This window comes from Puma concolor, chromosome F2 (genome assembly GCF_028749965.1).
Source record: "Puma concolor isolate L17-30 chromosome F2, mPumCon1.1.hap2, whole genome shotgun sequence".
NCBI classification, from domain to species: domain Eukaryota; kingdom Metazoa; phylum Chordata; class Mammalia; order Carnivora; family Felidae; genus Puma; species Puma concolor.
Window position 1 is genome coordinate 13916137 of NC_141684.1, and position 19018 is coordinate 13935154.

Sequence of the window (19018 nt, forward strand, 5' to 3'; positions counted from 1 at the left end):
TCCCCAAAGGCTTTCTTACATTCATGACCAAAGGCTTCTGCTCCTGGGAATTTTGCTACTTCCTAAAACAGCCTATTTCATTAGTTGTGACTTAATGAGACAAGAATTCAAGTGCAATTAGTCCATTTGGGAGGTTATCCCAGTATATACAGTAGAGGCACGGAGAACTGACATTTGGGATTTACAGGGAAATGAGGATAGAGTATGTTTTTAATTAAATGATAGCTTTAGATTATTGGGGTTTAATCCTGCTCAGAAACCCTAGGAACCTCAGAATTACCTAACATGAGGGATGAGGTAGCTGAGGTATTTATCCACCAGGTTGCACAATTATTGCTTGTATCTGCTATCGAGAGGAATTAATTGCCAGGCCAGGGACAGGCTGGAATTTCAGAACAATCTTCAGCCTTGTAGCAAAAGAGCATTGCACTGGCAGCTGGTTCAGTTGGTGTGCACAGACATCTTAAGAGTTGAGGAGATGTGAGTAGGGCTCCAACAAAGTGTGCCTCAAGGTGTAAAAGTCTACTCCTCATTGCAAAAGTTGCTGCTTTTGCCTTCCTAGGATGTCCCACCTGGCCCCCTTTGGTAACCCCTCCTGGAGAAAATATCCTCTTCCCTTGTCTCAGTCCACTTAATTTGGAAGGAGCTGATGCTAGCTTCCCCCAGCTTACCACCCAGCTCCAGAGTCAACACATTAACCAGTCCTGGATGATAACTTTAAAGCGTCTCATACTCATAGTGATTGGTTTAGAGGTGGCCACATAATGGAAGCCAGCCTATTCAGAGCAGTTCTTGGAATTTTTTTGTACAGCAATTAACAAAGGGCAGATATTATTTCTGCTGGTTGCTAAACTGATATGTTTTAAGCCTAGATGTTCTTGTAGTCATCTCTGTCCAACCCTGAGAAAGAAGCCAACAGAAGTAAAACATATTTCTGCTCACATTTTGTGAGTATCTGTAACCGGCTAGGTCTGATTGTCCCTGGACTTTGGATGTGATCAGTTTGAATTGGGCCATGCCTGACACACTTATTTTAAGTCTCTAATTGTTTGCAGTGTCATTTCTTCTCATTTGTCCTAGGCTTACTCAACAGGGACATACGAATCAATCCCTCTCGCTTCCAAATGCCATCCCGTAAGAGAGATCAAGAAAGTTATGTAAGCAGCATGTGCACATGTAGTGATTAAAAGCAAGGGTTTTGGATTCTGACAGACCCAGATTTGAAACTTGGCTCAGGCTTTTGCCAGTTGTGTGGCCTAGAGGAAGATATAAACATTGTAAGCCTTATTTTTATCATCTGTAAACTGGAAAGAAGGAGGCAGTGCCGATTCTGCAGAGCTCTTGAGAGATAAAGCTTGGGATTTGCTCAGCAATATTATTTCTGAGTAGCAAATGGCCAAGGAGTTTGGTGGCTTTTGAAGAAAAAAGTTGCAGAATTGAAAACAATAGTTGTATTTGATGGTTAACCTAATGACATAAGTATTTGCCTGGCAGAGAGCAAGAACTCCATAAAGGTAGCCACAATCATCATATCTTTTTCCTGAGCTTTCTCGTCTTCTCTAGGGTAAAACTCTCTGCCATTTCTAGGCATACACTCTTCATATTTTTTTCCAATATAACCTCACTCAAGCCAGGACAATGAGGTAAAACATTTGAAATGATGAGTGTCAGTCAGGACTAGTAAGGGTTGTATGATGGGTAAATGGCAATATGGATATGGCATGATTTCGGGTTCCCAGTCCTATCATTGACTGCTTTTATCTGAGCATAGCCCAGGTTAAAAATATATCTACTTGAAACCTTGCCTGGCAGGCATAGCAGTGGCTTTCTCCATGGAGAAAGTTGTCTCCATTTTTCTTAAAGCAGAGTTTGTTACTAGGTATGCAATCTCAGTGAGCGGACCCATTTGACTTTGCAGAGGTGCGGATACTCATGACTCCTCTCTAACCATAGGGCATACCTGAAAAGCTAGCTGCATACTGTGACGGATGAGATCCCTGAAAAACAGAGGCTTCGGAAAGTTACATGGCCTGGACCAAATCACAGTGACCCCATGGAGTGATGATGCTTAGGGGCTGGAATTTCACCCCAAAATAGTAGGTAGAAAGCAATTACATGATCTATGGCACTTCCTGGGCCAGAGACTATGCTCAGAGACCCTAGCATTCACTCTTTTTGTCTTTTTATATGAAATTTATTGTCAAATTGGTTTCCATACAACACCCAGTGCTCATCCCAACAGGTGCCCTCCTCAATGCCCATCATCCACTTTCTGCTCCCTCCCACCCCCCACCCCCATCAACCCTCAGTTTATTCTCAGTTTTTAAGAGTCTCCTATGGTTTGGCTCCCTCCCTCTCTAACTTTTTTTTTGTCCTTCCCCTCCCCCATGGTCTTCTGTTAAGTTTCTCAGGATCCACATAAGAGTGAAAACATGGTATCTGTCTTTCTCTGTATGACTTATTTCCCTTAGCATAACAGTCTCCAGTTCCATCCACGTTAGCATCCACTCTTAACTGTGCCTCTCATTCTTAAACCACTGTGAAAAGGTTGCTTGCAAATTCTTCCAAGATTAGACACTTGTATTCAGGGACTTCCTATTGTCCTATCTGCGCTTGAGTTTCCTGAGAAGCACTCTGAGATGGAGATTTGCGTGCAGGAAGCTTACTGGGTAGTGTCCTCAGGAACATTTATAGGAGATTTTGGGAAGCAGGACAGCAGAGGGAGAAACTGAACAGCAATTTGCATTCAGTGGAAGCCTCAGCCAACCCCATAGAGCCTTGGAACTGGGATGCCTCTGCAGATCTTTCCTGAAAGCAAGGAGGCTTTGCCTTTGTACCTTTGCATCAACCAGGTATGGAAGAGGATGACTCAAGAGAGAGGGTATAAAAATATCCATCAAAAGGGCCAAGTAGCTGCCTTCAAAGACGGAAATTCCTATCAGCAGCTAACATCCTCTGCACCTGGGAAAATGACTGCCTCGGTCCTGGATGGCCTACCATAGCACCCATAGCAACTTGATCATTTGGCTTGATGGGAACCAAAAAATAAATCTGAAAACACAAACCCAGTGCTCTGCCTAGGAAGTAAGGGAAAGGGAAACGGCATGATGATATAGAACTGGCTTGGGATTCAGATTTCGTTCTGAATACCTTACTCTTGATGTGGTCGTGGCACAATCCCTTTATACTGCATAGCCTCTCAGAGCATCATCTTCTTTGTTGTTTATAAAATGATGATATTGGTAATATATCAGTCATGGCATATTTGGAATGACATGATAAGTCACTTGAAGTACCAAGAAGTGACGGGCATACTGAAAGCACTTCATAACTAGCAGTTTTCTTCCACCTTGAAGACACTGAATGGTTTGTCTGCATGTCACTCTTTATCCAAACCTTGTTGAGAAGAATGTCGCAGAAAGTTTGAAGCATTCACGGCTGGTTGAATGCAGGAAAGTACAGACAAGAAATGGGGAGAAAATGCTGAGACGCAAGCAAACACAGAATGCGTTGGGAGTCCCGGAAACAGTCTGAGGAATCAGGGTGAGCTTCTTGGAGGAGGAAGAATCTGACCTGTATTCTGAATCATAAAGAGGGTGAAAGTGATGACGGGACAGTGAGGATGACACTTCAGGGAGGGGGCTCTCAGGTCCAAAAGCACAGAGACAACGGAGACCATGGCACATTTGATCACCTGTAGGTGTTACAGTACATTTGGAGCATAATCTGGGAGAGAGGTGGGCAACAGAAAGGGAAAGCTTCATTTCAATACACTTGGTAATGGCAGCTCTTCCTTCACCACTGCGGCTTGGGGCTCGCTTGGTTCAAATTCACAAAGAAGTATTAAAGGATGAAGGTAGCTAAAAGAGTTCATGGCTGTGTTTAAATAAAGCCTACCTAGAACTGAAAACCACTGGGATGGGGCCCACGGGCTCCATCTTGTTAACAGCTCTGGATTTCAGGCTTTTTCGTCCAGCTGGTTAGACCAATTTTGATAAGCAGCCATGTTTCCTTTGGATGATTGGAGAAGTTATCCTCTCAAACTATGTCCTCAAATGTGACGAGGCTTCAAACAGTGCTGTAAGTTCACTGCAAGCCCAGTATGTTCACAACACCCTTACTAGGAGTAGCTGGGTACAGTGAAGTGGGTCTACCCAAAAAGGAGAGTCTCTGAGGCCAGACTCCACCCTGCACTCACCCAGTTCTGGAGGACTGGCTGGGGAGCAAAGAGCCCCATGGCTTGTCTATGCCATGATTTCCACTGTAAACTTTGTTTTCATTCTCCGTGAAAGAGTACTTTATGCTCTGAACTTCATGAAAGTTGAAAAAAAAAATCCACTTGCAGATGAAATTTTTCAAGTTTGGACTCAGCCCAAGTAGGGTTAAAAAAAATTGGCAAGCGAAAGTAAAATATTCCAAGAGGCTTTTAGCAATGTAGAGCGTTAACCAGAAAATAATTAAAACTTACAGAGTGCCTGGTTCGTAGACTTCAATGGGGGTGGTAGGCTTACTTATACACATGCCTTGTCCAGATTCACTAGCACACTTCCTGAAATATCATGATGTGCCTACACAGGACTTTATGCCTTCAAAGCTCCTTTACATTAGTAACTCAGATTTTATCATATTATCACTGTGAGGTAAACAAGGCCAACAGATGAAGAAACTGAGGCACGGGCAGGTAAAGTTACTTGCCTAATACTGATTACGGCTAATATTTTGTGGGAAGAGTACAGTCTACAGAGACAAGACACAGCGGGGGTCCACAGATGGTGCTGCTGTTAGACTAGTAGGGATTGAAGCCTCAATTACTTATAAACTCTGAACTTTGACTAACGTGTCTGGAAAATGGGAGAGTAATATTACACAGAGTGATTTAAGGATCAAGTGAGATGGCGGTGGAAATATTCCTTGTAAATTATAGTGTCACTTAAGTGATTTAACGCAATTAAACATCTAGTTAGGGATGTAAATGGGAATTCAATCCATGTCCCCTAAATCCTGGGTCAGCATTTCTACTTCCAATCGACAATCATGATTCATTTCCAATTACCGTCACTGGTTTATCTCGGAACTGTTCGGTTTAAGACCACTTACGAGTTTTAAATAGACTGCAGAATCCAGTTTAGATTTCTCTCTTAACGCCCCAGTCACTTTTGCCCCTCATCAAGTGGGGTTGAACATGATTCATGTGGAGTGTGCTGTTTTTCACTCACACCGATTCACTCTGCTTCCTGAAGAATGGCCTGTTACGTAATTTGGAGTGACACTGCTAAGCGCTCACGAACTGCATTTCTATTAGAAAATACAACCTAGAGAAAGTCATCACCCAAGTCCTCAAGCACTCTGTGTTCTCAAAGACATCAAAAGCAAGGCGTACCTGCTACTCTTAACATCTGCCAAATCATGTCTGCTTTTTAAAGCTATAACAAGATGAAGCCAACCAACCGCCCCCAAAACCCAAATCAAAACAGTGACCAACGAGGCACAGAAGTTCCCCAAATGTACCCTATCAAGGAACCGAGAACATAAACATGAGGAACTTCCTATAAATAGATGCTAGCTCTTTATCATTGCCTGTCTCTGATACACAGACTTTAAACATAATAGTGATATGTATGTCTCTGTTTCCATTTCCTATCTTCTCAAGTAGACTGTGAAGCCTGAGACTGTTATCTCATTAATTCTTGTACCCCCACGGCATTTGGGTGGGGTTGAGGAACAACATGTACTAAGCCTGTATTCAGTGCCAGGGGCTGTACAGACTCATCACATTGATCATCTCATTCATTCTTTGAAATTATTCTTAAGTGGTAGGTATTAGCCCCGTCTGACAGGTAGAGAAGCAGGCTGGAGTGGGTAAAATAACTTGCTCAGGATCACATGTTTAGTAAATGCTAGAGCAACAATTCATACTTGAATCTGCTTCCTATGACACCTCTTTGCCTTTCGTCTACTTAGTGGCTGATAAATGGTAAGCGCTTATGGACACAGCCTAAGTTGTCATATTACCGTGCCTAAAATTATGCTTCTATAAGATGCAGCATCATGGGTAGAAATAGACCTTAAGATAAAATTCTATAAGGGCTAATTCTTAGATATCATATTTTAGATCTTAATTAAATCACCATATAACATCCACCCATGCAGCGACAAAAGGCATGCACTATCATTGCAAATTATACCTGTCATAAGGACTTTAAATAAATGAGTTTACGCCTCAAAACAACCCTTAGAGGTAGGCATCACTGTTACCTCTATTATGCTTATTTTACACCTTAGTAAAATGAGGCATGGAAAGTTTGCCAAAGCAGAACTGAGATTCAACCTTGGCAACTCTGGTTCCTTTATGCCTATGGTTCTCAAACTTGACTGTACTTAGAATGACCTGGAAGTTTTCTGTACTCTGGGAAGCCCACACCTCACCCCTACAGATTCAACTAATGGGAGGTGAGGTCCTGGCACTCTTATCTTTATCAGTGGTCCAGGGGACTCTATTGTACAGACAGGGCTGGAAGGCCTGACTAGACTAGACCACCTCTGAATCTTACTGTGCAGAAACCTTGCTCTCTAAGAAGCTGGAACTGAGCACATGGTGTATATAAATACACCCACCCTTCTAAGTGACTTCTGCCAACGAGGCTGTCTGAATTTTTTTAAATGTTTATTTATTTATATTGACAGAGAGAGAGACAGCACAAGCGGGGGGAGGAGCAGAGAGCGAGGAGAGAGAGAATCTCGAGCACACTCCTCACTGTCTGCACAAAGCTGGAAGTGGGGCTCCAGCTCACGAACCGTGAACTCATGATCTGAAATCAAGAGTCTGACGCTTAACAGACTGAGCCACCCAGGCGCCCCAGGCTGTCTGAAATTTTAATACGAATTGCATTAATAAGACAATTGGTTAAGAGTAACTGAACCCACCACTTGAAATGAGAACTGTATGTGGTTTCGGTGCTGGGCACCAGGCTCGGGACTTTGTAGAGCTCTTTTCAGTGAATCCACAGAACAGCCCAGCCAGGTAGGTATTACCGCTATGAGTCAGGTATGGCCAACAGATTTCATCTTGCTTCCTTGTAATCTGGTTGATTGCCAGAGCTTGAAATCTTTACAAGCTTATTTTCAGCCTTTTTTTAATATATTAAAAACTACACTAATGTGTAGTTCATTTAAAAAAAGAATACCTCCTATTATAGAAAAGTGAATCCATACTTCTTCCCAGCATCATTAAGTGCCCCTCTGTTGTCACACTTCCCTCAGCTGCTAGAGCACAAGGCATATTTATTAATTCCTTTGTGCCAAATGTTACCTGCTTGAGAACTGCTTGTATAAGAACCTAATAGTCCCCATTTGGGTGGCCTCTGTGTTTCTAATCTCTTTGTAATCAATATTAATTAGGATTAATGACCTATTTTTAGCTGTATCCCAGAGTCGCCCAGTCTTCAAGTCTAAGTGGTAGGATTTATGACACCAGAGATTTATTTCTTTGTACATTATTTAATTTCCTTTGATTCTTTACTGTGGAGGTATAAGGTTACCTTTCTGCCATCTTTCTTTGTAACTTCCTGATCTTCGTAAGAGGAAGTGGCAGATTAGAATTTCAACCACAAAGGAGAAAGAATCTGTACAACAAGGCCTAAAGTTTCCTTAACATCAAATGTTTTCTACAGTAGCATATTTTAGACGATCGCACTGGATATTTCCATCTTAATCCATACAGTTTATTGGATACTTAGTTTAATAGATTCTATGGAAAATAACAGGACAGATTCTGAAAACGTATATCTGACTTTTCCTGTGGCTGGGAGAAATCGACACTGGCCAATTATAGGTGTATTAATTTGTTGACTTAATTATATTGAATTACATGGAGTGTGGTTCAGCAACGTCCAAGATAGGAAACAAATGTGTTTTCTGCCCTTTCCTCCACACTGAGGTACCATTAAGATAACTCTCTAATATCCTGGGTGTGTGTGTCAGAAAAAACTTCATTGTATTAATAACTGATGCTACTAATACTAGGCGTTTATCATACTGATACCCACAGTGGCTTTGAGAAGAGTGAATGATAACTTGTATAGTCAAATCAGAGTTGCTTTTTTTTTTTTTTTTTTAAGTCATATTATACAGGGAGTTGACGGAGGTGTGAGTTCAGCTTCTAGAAACTGTGCCTAAGGTGCTAGTATGTTCAAACTGCAAGGGACTCAGATGATTTGGACCAACTTCTCTTAGTTTACAGATGAGGGAACTGACACGCACCATGCTGAAATGACTTGCCCAGGCTCACACAAGTTTAGCAGGTGACAGAACAGCCTGACTAATTCAGCGGGTTCTCCCTGCTCACCATTTGCATTGAGCTGCGATGCCTCCCTGACTCTTTCCCCACATCAGCTTCTTACAGTGATCTCTCACCTCAAGTGACAGTAAAGATTCAAGCGAGCACGAGACCCAGAGCCATGCCTTAATGCTATTTTTTTACACCTGAAAGGAGGCTTAGCTGATGCTTGATTATTCCTTCGTCAATAAGGGAAGCCAGAGACAAGGACCTCTCTAGTGATCTGCCATCGTTTTATAATTTCCTCATATATAAACTTTCCTTTTTTGTTTATCACAAATGATCATGTAATGATATGCTAGTATTGTGTAACCCTAATGTTCCCACTGTCAGCCATCCAACATTACCCAATCTTCTTTTCTTAATTTTAAGTAAATTTGTGAACTATCTTACAGTGTCTCAAGCCGATGTTAGTACACTTAGTTCCAGCTCATTGTGGGTGATCCATTCTAGTTTTTAGGTCTCCACACTTTAGTAAAGAAATAGTTTATCTCCCCAGTTACAAAGGATTTTAACCACTAATGGTATGATAGCTATCACACACAACATCAAAGCATGGGGCTGGCATCTTTGGAATGTACTGATTTTAACATTTGATAAGCCTACGGCTTCTATGGTCTGAATTGCTATTTCCATTGATGCCTTGATTTTTTGATAAATACACCACAACAGAAAGAAGTCAAAATTATCTCTAGGTAAAATAAATTTGTTTATTGGGAATTGTACAGTAGTCAGTGCAATGGGGAAATTTGTACTTTGATGGCATAAAATATCATGGATATTTTTAACAATGGCTCTAAATATAATGCTGGACATATGGTAGGCAAATAAATAGTTGTCCGCTGACTAAATACAGCATATTGTTGATTTTCCTTCAACACAATTTTAGTGCTAAGTATATTATATTCTATTACATGTAATAATATATCATTCTAAGTAAAACCAACCTTGCTAGATATTAGGTGTTGGGGAGGGAGCCCTTTTTCTGTGCCCTTGGTGTTTCCTTCTATGGCAAAGAAGTTCTACTATGCTAACACTGCTGACCTCTGTCCCCCCACCTCTCATTTCTCTCTGGAGCAGGAGCCCTTAATGTGACTTGTGAGTCTGCAAGGAAAACCCAGGCCCCTGTAACCTGGATCCTTCAGTACCTTCCCTCCCTTGTCCAGACTTGGCTTGTTCACAGAGCACACATATTTGCCACTGTTCTTGGACATGCAGGGACATTTATGCAATCATTCTGGCTGAAGCCTGGGATATTATAGCACTGTCTATGCCTGATGGATACCCCTGTCTGCTTCTGGGCTTTAGATGAGGAGGCCCACGTGCCTGATATAAGCCCGTTTCCCAGAGTGGTGCTTTCTATGTAAAGGTAATATTTTCATCTTTCATTCATCCAGAGGCAGAAAGACATTATGGATGAGAATGTAGGCAACAGCCTCAAATAGTCGAGATTCAAATCCTTACTCTGTACTTGCCCAACTAGAAGCGGAAGGATTTAATGAGTTAATATACATAAAGTATTCAGAACAGTGCCTTCACAAGGTAAGTGCGCTATAAAAGTGTTTGGTATTAATGGTACTTTTTTGTTTGGTTGTTCCATTGGTTCAGAGCACAAACCTGGAAAAAGCCAGCACATGTGCTGGCTTCCCCCACATGCCTGCATAACAGAGTTTCAGAGTAACTTGTAAACTCAGTGACTAGGCTCATCTTACCCCTAAATAGATCTCACCCCCAAAATGATCATTCCTATTTTAGAATGAATACTATCACTCTGAAATTCTGCAGGAGTGCAGACCTTCCGTAAGGCTTCAGATCCGCCTGAATCTGACCTCGGCTTACACTTCCAACCTTGTCTTCCTAACACCGTGCTTTGGCTCCAGTCTTCCTCAGTTAGACTGAGCTGCTCAAGGTTCCTGAGTCGCAGCATGTGCCTTCACACCACAACTGGCTCTACTCTTTCTCCTCTGAATGATTTCTCTCCTTTGTCTGCTTGTTAAACCAGACCCTGCTTCCATGGCCCAGCTCACAGCCCTACTCCTTTGCCACACCTCTTTTTATTCCTCCTCTGTCGTGGATGCCTCTCTCCTTCTGTGTTGTGAAAGCAAAAGAACATATCATCGCTATCATAACTTGCTCACCTACACTCGCTGACAATAATGTGAACTGTGACTTCCTAAGGCTCTGGACCTGGGACCAGGTCGTCTTTGCTTTGGTACACTCATCCTACCCCTCCCGACTCAGTGGCGCCCCTCATAAGTGATTACCCAAATACTAATCCATCAAGAGGTCGCTCAACGCCTTCTCCAAAATGTTAATATCAGTCGTCTACGTCTCGCTCCCTCACCCCGACCACCATTACCTTTTACCAGGTCTACTCCCATGGCCTCCTAAATTATCTGCCTGCTTCTGCACCGGCCCCAGTCAGGTTGTTCCCCAAACAGCCATCAGAAAAATGGAACATCAAATTGTGTTACCTTTCTGCCTAATTAATGATCACCCTTAGAGTGATACTGAAACCTAGATTTGGACCTTTCATGCTTCCTCTCTTTTTCACCTCATCGTGTACACCCCCTCCTGTCTCCTCACTCACTGTGTTCTGGGCACACTTGTCCCCTTTCAGGTTTTCAAACTGACCAACCTCTTCTCCACCTCAGCCTCTTATACGTTCTGTTCCCCCTGCCTGGAAGGCTCAAGCCTTATTATGATTTTTTTAATTGATGGCTTTAAGTCTCAGCTTCGAGGCCCCCTCCTAAGGAAGATGCTCCTGATCCTGGGTCTAAACTGAGGACCCTCCCCCGGCCCCTGTCATGTAATTCCCTCTCACATGTAATCCAATACCTCATTATTTCCTTCACTACACTCACAATAACCTTTAACCTATGTTTTCTGGTGCTCCCTACAAGACTGGAAGCTCTGTGATGACAGGAATGAAGTCCTTCTTGTTATGATTCACTTCTCAAGGCCAGTCACAGAGCAAGAGAGAAATGACAATTCCTGAATGGCCTTGGAAGCCTTAAAGATTCTTGGCATCGGAATGGGAACCAGAGCTCACCTGGTCAAAACCTTTTGTTTTACATGTGAGAAAGTCAAGATCCAGGACTTGTAATGAGCTCTCCTGAGGCCCCCCAGTCAATGTCTGCCTGGCGTCTCCTGGTGTTTGGGGGCATTCTTCATTATCAAGTTCTCTTGCCCTAGGCTTCTGGAAATTATGCAATAACTACAGATCGTTAATGAAATAATCTGACAGGAAAACCAACGCTTCATGCATTTCAACCTTTCACTGAGAAATGAAAGCAAAGCCTAAGGAAATGCCATCTGACTAATTTCTAACCAAGGCAAATCTTCTCTCTTAGTCACCCCTAACAAAAATGTCAATGTTCTACAAGCACAGTGAAAGCTGCCAAGGTCCATGGCAGCTTCCCAGATCGGTTCTGGCCTACAAGGGGATCTGGGGTACACTGCAGAGCAGAGTGGTTTAGTGTTTCCGGGGCAAACAGAGAAAAACTAGCACCTTAAACAGACATTACCTTTCTTTGACCTCATCTGTGGTCTATTTGCCAGTTTACTGTATTCATGTTCCTGTTTCTTTCCCTCTCAGGGTCTCAATTTTCTTGTTTCTACAATAGGATGGTTGATATTGGGGTCCTTTGGCCTTGATATTCTATAGTTTTGATTTATGGAGTTCATTCTCCTTGATCTTTAGTGAGGACATATGATTTGCAGAGCACTTTTCTTAGATCTACCGTGCACAGGAAGCCAGGTGATCACTTCAGCTCATAATAGCATACCATTAACATCCTCTACTGTCCTGAGCACATGTAAGGTGCCAGTGAATCCTGGAGCTAACACCTCCTGTTTTATGCGCCCTACGTTCTCACTGTCTCTGCCAGACCAATATGTTCACAGGGAGAGAAGGACATTCTCAAAGCTGATGATGGGGCTTGTAATAGACAATGCAGGGTAGCCTGACTACCTGATCACAAAGGATCCTTTCCAAGACTGCCAACATTGCCTACCAAATGCCAAATGACTGTGGCACTTGTTATTTAATCTACAAATATGTACTAAGCAACTCTTAGGTGATACGCATCGTGCTAGGTACTGAGGAATCAGAAATAATTAGAAAATGATCCCTGCCTTCTAGAAACACACAGTCTCATGGTGAGGTAGGCAGGTGAGCTATTATCATGCAGTCAGATATGTACACGAGTAAAGCAGCTTTCTCTCGCTTTGCTCACAGGAAAGGGTATCACTAACTTCATCTGGGGCCTTTAGAATGGGCTTCGTAGAGCAGCATATTTGAACTAGCTCATGGAGGGGAAGGAAGAGTTTACCTGGTAGATACAGAGGAAATCCACCCCTCGTGGAGAAGTAGCAGCACACAAAAGTATTCAGCGTGGGCTTGGGATCTTTTAGAATCGGTGAGGAATGTGGGATGATTTTGTGGTGACATCAGGGAAGGGAGAAGATGAAGAAGGGGAGAGTGGAGATGATGCTGGCGAACAGGTCAGAGTTGGATTGAGAAGGGTTTTATATACCATGTTAATGGGTTTGGACTCCATTCTACACAGAAGAATGGAGATCTGGGCCAATGTGTGTGTGTGTGTGTGTGTGTGTGTGTGTGTGTGCATGACACAATCAGGTTTGGGTGTTTAGGAAGAAAATGGCAGCATGGGAAGGATGGAGAATGTAAATTAGGCACAAGAGAATACAGCTTCTGGGGAGCAATGGACATTCTGGTAGCTACACTGATGAGTAAGTGGGGAGGTAAGCTTTGGAAAAGTGTTTTGGAGCTGATCGGTGAGTGCAAGGTTACGTATTTATACTAAGGAGTTTATGTCAAAAGATACGGCTAGGACTGCTACTCAAAGCTTTTTTTCCTGTGGTTTGTATGACAGTTGTTAACGGAACACATACTGGGAGCCCTGCAGGGCACTGAGTTGTGTGGATTGAAATAATCTATGCTGAAGACAGGACTTTTCTACAGGAGGCAAAAGTTTCCCACCTCCTGTATATGCTTATGGCTAAAGTCACGTCACGCCTCAAGGAGTACGTGGTTGACATTCTCTCATGCAGCTTTGACAAACTTCTGGCATCTCAGATCCTCCATTAGCCACCACACAGGAAAGCTAACCTCGAGTCTGGCTCCATCACGGTTGGAGAAAAGCTCACCTGCATTCTCAAGAAGCAGGCCAAATATGACTGTGCTCCTGAATGTAACAGGGACAAGAGGACCAGTGTGAAATCCGGATCTTTGGAGGAAAGAATGCATACGTTTAAAATGAATAAACAGAATTCTTCTCTCTTCTTCCCATTGGCAATGCATCTGAAGGCCTTGACTCAGCATTAGTGGGCCTTCAGTGCTCATGCTTTGCCCGTCCCTCTCGACGGTGATTGATTCCATTGTTGGCTGTTTTCGCTACACGACTGTGGGATCTTTGGAGTGCCTAATTCTTTGCAAGTTCCATTGGAGGGTGGAAAAGCTAGAACAAGCTGTAACCAGTCCACGGTGACTCAGGAGCTTAAGCATTTAACTAATTAGCAGAGAAGAATGTGGCAAAGATTGCAGTTAATAAGAATGAAAGAAGAATCACTGGGGCCTGAGTTATGCAAGCTTCTATTTCCTTTTGGGACCATATCAGAACTTCAGGAGAAGAAAGGCTACCTTTTACCTTTGAGGAATTTTCAAGAGTTTTTTTTTGTTTTTTTTTTTTTTTTTTTTAATTGGTGACTGACGAAGAGAACAATTTCAACACCTCAGAAAAATGCCTCATCATTTCCTCTTGTGAAATCTGGGTGCTTTTGTATGAATTCATGTTAGGAATGTGGATCCCCATCCATGAGGGTCATTTTTAACCGAAAGCTGCTATCGAGTGGTAGTGCTGGTTAGAAAGGGCAGAGTACTTGTCTTCCCCGAGCATTCTATGACCTATATTTATCCTTCGAAGGCAAGAAAATGTCATACGTGAGAGCACAGTCTTTTGTCAAATATGTGAAAATCCCAGCTCAACCTCTTCCTAGTTACAGGACTGTCCTCTCTGAGCCTCAGTTTTCTCATCTTTGAAATGGGACGAATTATATCTGCTTCCCAGGGGGTTCTGAGGATTAAATAACAACCTGTGAAAAATATTAACCTGGTGTCAGGCACACAGTATTCATTTAACCTTATGGTTGTTATTATTAACAAAAAATAAAAGAAAGAGAAAATGCACACTTACATTGTCTGTTCACATTCATAGTGGTATTTACTCAGGTTGTAAATGGGATTTTCCCAAGTAAAGGGAAAAGTCTGGCTTCTACTTTTATTAGATAAAAACGGTGAGTTAAAAAAGTTACCTTTATGAATGATAATTCCTAGTGGTAAAGAAAGATAGAATTTTAATACTTTATTTTTTGACCTTTTTATTTAGTTTTTGTTTATTTTTTCCTGCCTCATTTCAAAAAAGAATTTCAAAGTAGGTTATAAACCTATAAACAAAGACAAACTAAATTAGGATTAACTTTTTTCACCCATAATTTGTTTTCCCCTATAATCTTCTCAACATTTAAAGAAGTTGTATAATTCCCCAATTGGAAAATAGAGGTTGCTGAATATGTATTTATTGAATTTAATTGAAATGAGCAGAAAAAGAAATTCAATAAATGTTTTTCTTCGAGAACTTTTTTTTGTCAACATATGTTTCTTAAGTTTGACCATAATATGGATTTCAACTTAGAAATAACGAGATCTCTTTTTATTACTTAAAAGCTCATGTTAATCCACTTTAAAATTAATTTTGATACTTTAATTATTTTGAAAAGGCATTAAATTCACACAGTCCAAAATCAGAAAGGTACATAAAGCATCCGTGGAAATTTCTCTCCTATTCTTGTTCTTCAGTCACTCACTTCTACCTGGAGGCATCCTATGTTCTCAATTTCTGGTTTCGATCCACTGTTGAAGTTTGTGAAAGAACACCAGGCCAAGGTCAGCATGTGGAACAATGACCACTGCTTGCCTTTGAGATTAGAGACGTGTGGGTTCTATCATGGATTCTTCTCCTTAGTAGCTTCACGTCTTTGGGCAAGGGGCTTGCCATCTCCAAGATCCAGTCTCTAACTCTGTAAGTGAATAAATTCTTTGCTGGGAGGTTATGAGGTTTAAAAAAGAGGATACATGCAAGTAAAGACCACATTCTTTCATCTTCTGTGTATTTCAGTCTTTGGACCTAAAGCTCCTTTGACTGTTACGTGCTTTAGTGACTCGAATGCATATTTTAAAACTTTCAGACTGGTCGTTTGAAAGATGAGGGAAATACTGAGGCATTTCTTCATCTTCCCATTTCTGGGGTTGCTGCATGAATGTTGATGCATTTATGTATGTAAGATCCATGGACTTTCCATGTATTCCTCACTGCTATGGGCTTCCTTTCCCCTCCAGCTGTATCCTTCTTATTCTTACTCACCCAATTCCAATGCCATTGACTTCAGAAAACCCTTTCCTTGCCAAATGGAACAGGAATTAGATTTCCTTTAGTTCAAGTCCACCTTTCTTCTACAAATGTAACGGACTCTACAGTGTGGTGGTTATGTGTGTTAGTTTTGGAGGCACACAGACCTTGGTTGGAATCTGGACTTTGTCACTTTCTAGCTAACTAACTTCAGGCATCGAACTTACTGTGCCTAAACCTCAGTTTTCTCACTGGAAAATTAAGCTAGAAATACCTCCACCCCTGGGATATTTGAGGATAAAAGGAAAAATACAATAAAAGCACCCGATATGTAGCAAGTGACCAGTAAATGGTGGCTTTTGTAATTATTATTCCGAGACACAGGAGAGGCCTAGATACCTTCCAAATGCTCTTCCCTGTCTGGCCAGCAAAAATGGGGGCTTATGGATATGCAAAGAAGCTAGTGTTTTATAATGGTGGTTAATGATGCGTGGTACTTCTAGTTGCCATTTGCATTTTGTTTCACATCACGGTCTTCAGTGCATCACTGAGTAAGTGTTGACTGCATTCACGAGAATAGGCTAGAACTAAGCATCGTGGAAGAGTATCGAGACTACATCAAATCTGCTTGCAAATTTAGCTTCTTGCTTGTATTATGGTTGCTTTTCTACCTTCCTTCCTCCCTCCCTCCCTCCCTTCCTTCCTTTCTTTCATTTCCCTGACTCACTCCTTCCCTTTGTTCCTTGTCTATTGTAGAAAATAAATAATAGACTGGTTCTGCTTTCAAGGAAGACACAAGGGAAGAAAAATCGTAATTTATTAGATGGCATTCACACCCCCAGTCCTGGTGCTAGACACACTTTCTACATGTTCTCATTTAGTCTTCACAGCAGCCCTGAGGTATTAATTGCCCAGAAAGGGTAACCAAGTTGTTACCAAAGTCACACAACTAACAAGCAAATCTAGGATTTGAAAATAAGACTCTCTGATTCCATATGTAGTTGGTAAATGTGGGCACAATGTGTGTGTGTGTGTGTGTGTGTGTGTGTGTGTGTGTTGAAAATATCAAATATCACAAGTTCCCTGAAGACACTAGATTCACTCTTTGGCAGACTGATGGTGTCTCTTGTCCCAAACTCCATCTTGCTCTCTGTTCTTGCACTTGGAGAAAGTGAATAAGTTTTGGGGTCTGCAAGCCTTCAATGCTCTTTTACTTTTTCTGAGGTTGGAAAATAATCTTCATATCTTTCCCCTGGAGCTTCCACTCTTGTTATCTGCTCACTCCTGATGTATGCTTGCCTCATCACCAAAACATGGTGCTTGACAGCATCCTTGGTGCCCAGCAAATGTTTGTTTAATGGATGAATTAATAAATAAATGGGGGAGTGAAGGAGAGTTGCTGATATTAAGTCATTTATGTGTTGGCCTTTGTCTTGTTCTTCTGGATTTCTGATATTGGTTTCTAGCAGAAGCTCAAAACCCCTCTTTGTTCTTCTGCTCCTCTAAGTTACCCTTCCATACACATGCACAAAGATGGGGAGGAAGGCTAATTTGGGCAGTCAGTTTCAGGATGCTGAGTGGTTTTAAAGAAGTGGAGACATAGGGATTGGATAAGAATCTTTCTAGGGAAATGTGGATATGGCCTTTAAAATGGAAAAGTCCAAAATCTATGAAAAGTAGAGGATTAGGGTTTTGGTCCACTTTAATTTGGGGTTAGTTGGCAATATTTTGTCCAGGAACAAAAGGAATTTTCTGTGTAGTCTTGTCTGATTTATTGGAGTTTCACATTGGGGGTTGGGGCTAACAACTCAGCTAATACTTATTACTTTTCCTTTCTCTCAGAGATATAAAGGGAAAGGGTGGTCATGGACATTGGTGAGATTCAGATATTTACAAGTTCCTGGCCAAATACCATATCTTTCGACACCAGTCTCACCCCTACCCTCAAAAGTGACTTCTTATTTCAATGCCCTTTCTCAGTGTTCTATCTGATTGTTTGAAAACCATGAAGCAATCATATTCTCCATGCTGACACGTTCATCTCATTTCTGATGGGTTAAGTGCTAAATATACTTAACTCTGAGATAGTGTTAAGATTTAATCTGTGGGATTCTGGGGAAGAGAAGTTAAGGTGTTAATCTCATTTACTGGATGATTTGGGTCTCAAACTGATTTATCAATAAGTGTTTCTCATTTTGACCACTTTCTTGGGGGAAACTTCTTGGACTTTGCTCCTTCTTCACTGCACCTTTTCCCCTCAACAGATATCAAGGTTTGAGGAAACATACTAATAGAGAAATCAATTAGTTCTCTTAGTGCTCTCACAATGTGATTCCTGGGAATTGCTGATTCACCAAATTCATCTTGGTCAGGTGTATATTTACCACTTAACCCATCAATTCTCTCAAACTCCTTTGGGTTTCAGATCCCATTGGCAATTAATACACTAAGATAAAAGCATGGTGTGTTTGCAGAGAATGCTGTGGATCTGCTCTCTCTGGGGTACATGGAAAAGTCCTTAACTGCAATCCTGACCTACCATTTACATAGTAGATTCTCTATAATCATTTGCCTTGTTCAGGTTGGTGATTTTAGTCTCTCATCTCTGAATGACTGAACATGTCTAATTCCCATTTTAATCATATTACCTGGATGAGCAAAAGTAGCTCTACACTGATTTATGCATTTTAGCTGCCAAGGAAAAAAAACCCAGTCCCACGTGATGCTTAACCTATATTGAGGGCAGCGACAGCCATAGGCATTGGTGTTCTTGAAGACTATGAGATATTTTATGTTCTGATAAGGGATAAAAATTCCTGTCTCAAATGGCTCCCCATCATACTGAGATCTTGCAACAATAACATTACTGATTCAGACATTAATCTTAAGTATCTAGGGAGCCCTAAAACATTGTAACCCACTAGCAAGGACCATGGTAATTGCCACGTAAATCCCCTCCATAATCTGGCTCTTATTATGAAGCCAGCCAAGGTTTGGCCTTAAATCATCCTGGTTGAACAGAGCCTTGTAGAAACACTATCACCTACACCTATCTCTGCTTCTTTTCATTAACCTGTTATCCTCTTTACAAATGGGGTTTTTCACCCACTCCCTTCCTCCAGATTAGTAATGCCCTGTTAAGTAAACAAACATGAAATTTCAAAGGGAAACTGGAAAAATAATCATTACCAGCCGCCATGTTAAGCATTGCGGAAATGCTCATGATTTGCAGAGAAAAATCCATGCTGCCCTT

The 19018-nt window shown here is 41.6% G+C and overlaps 1 long non-coding RNA gene across 1 annotated transcript; it reads right to left on the reverse strand.

The window, feature by feature from the left end:
• Positions 1-15098: 15098 nt before the first annotated feature.
• LOC147571838 (uncharacterized) lies at positions 15099-16204 on the reverse strand. Its single transcript, XR_015246715.1, has 2 exons — positions 15781-16204; positions 15099-15436 (listed from the first exon to the last, which is right to left on the reverse strand). It is a non-coding gene; the product is annotated as an uncharacterized LOC147571838 (long non-coding RNA).
• Positions 16205-19018: the final 2814 nt, after the last annotated feature.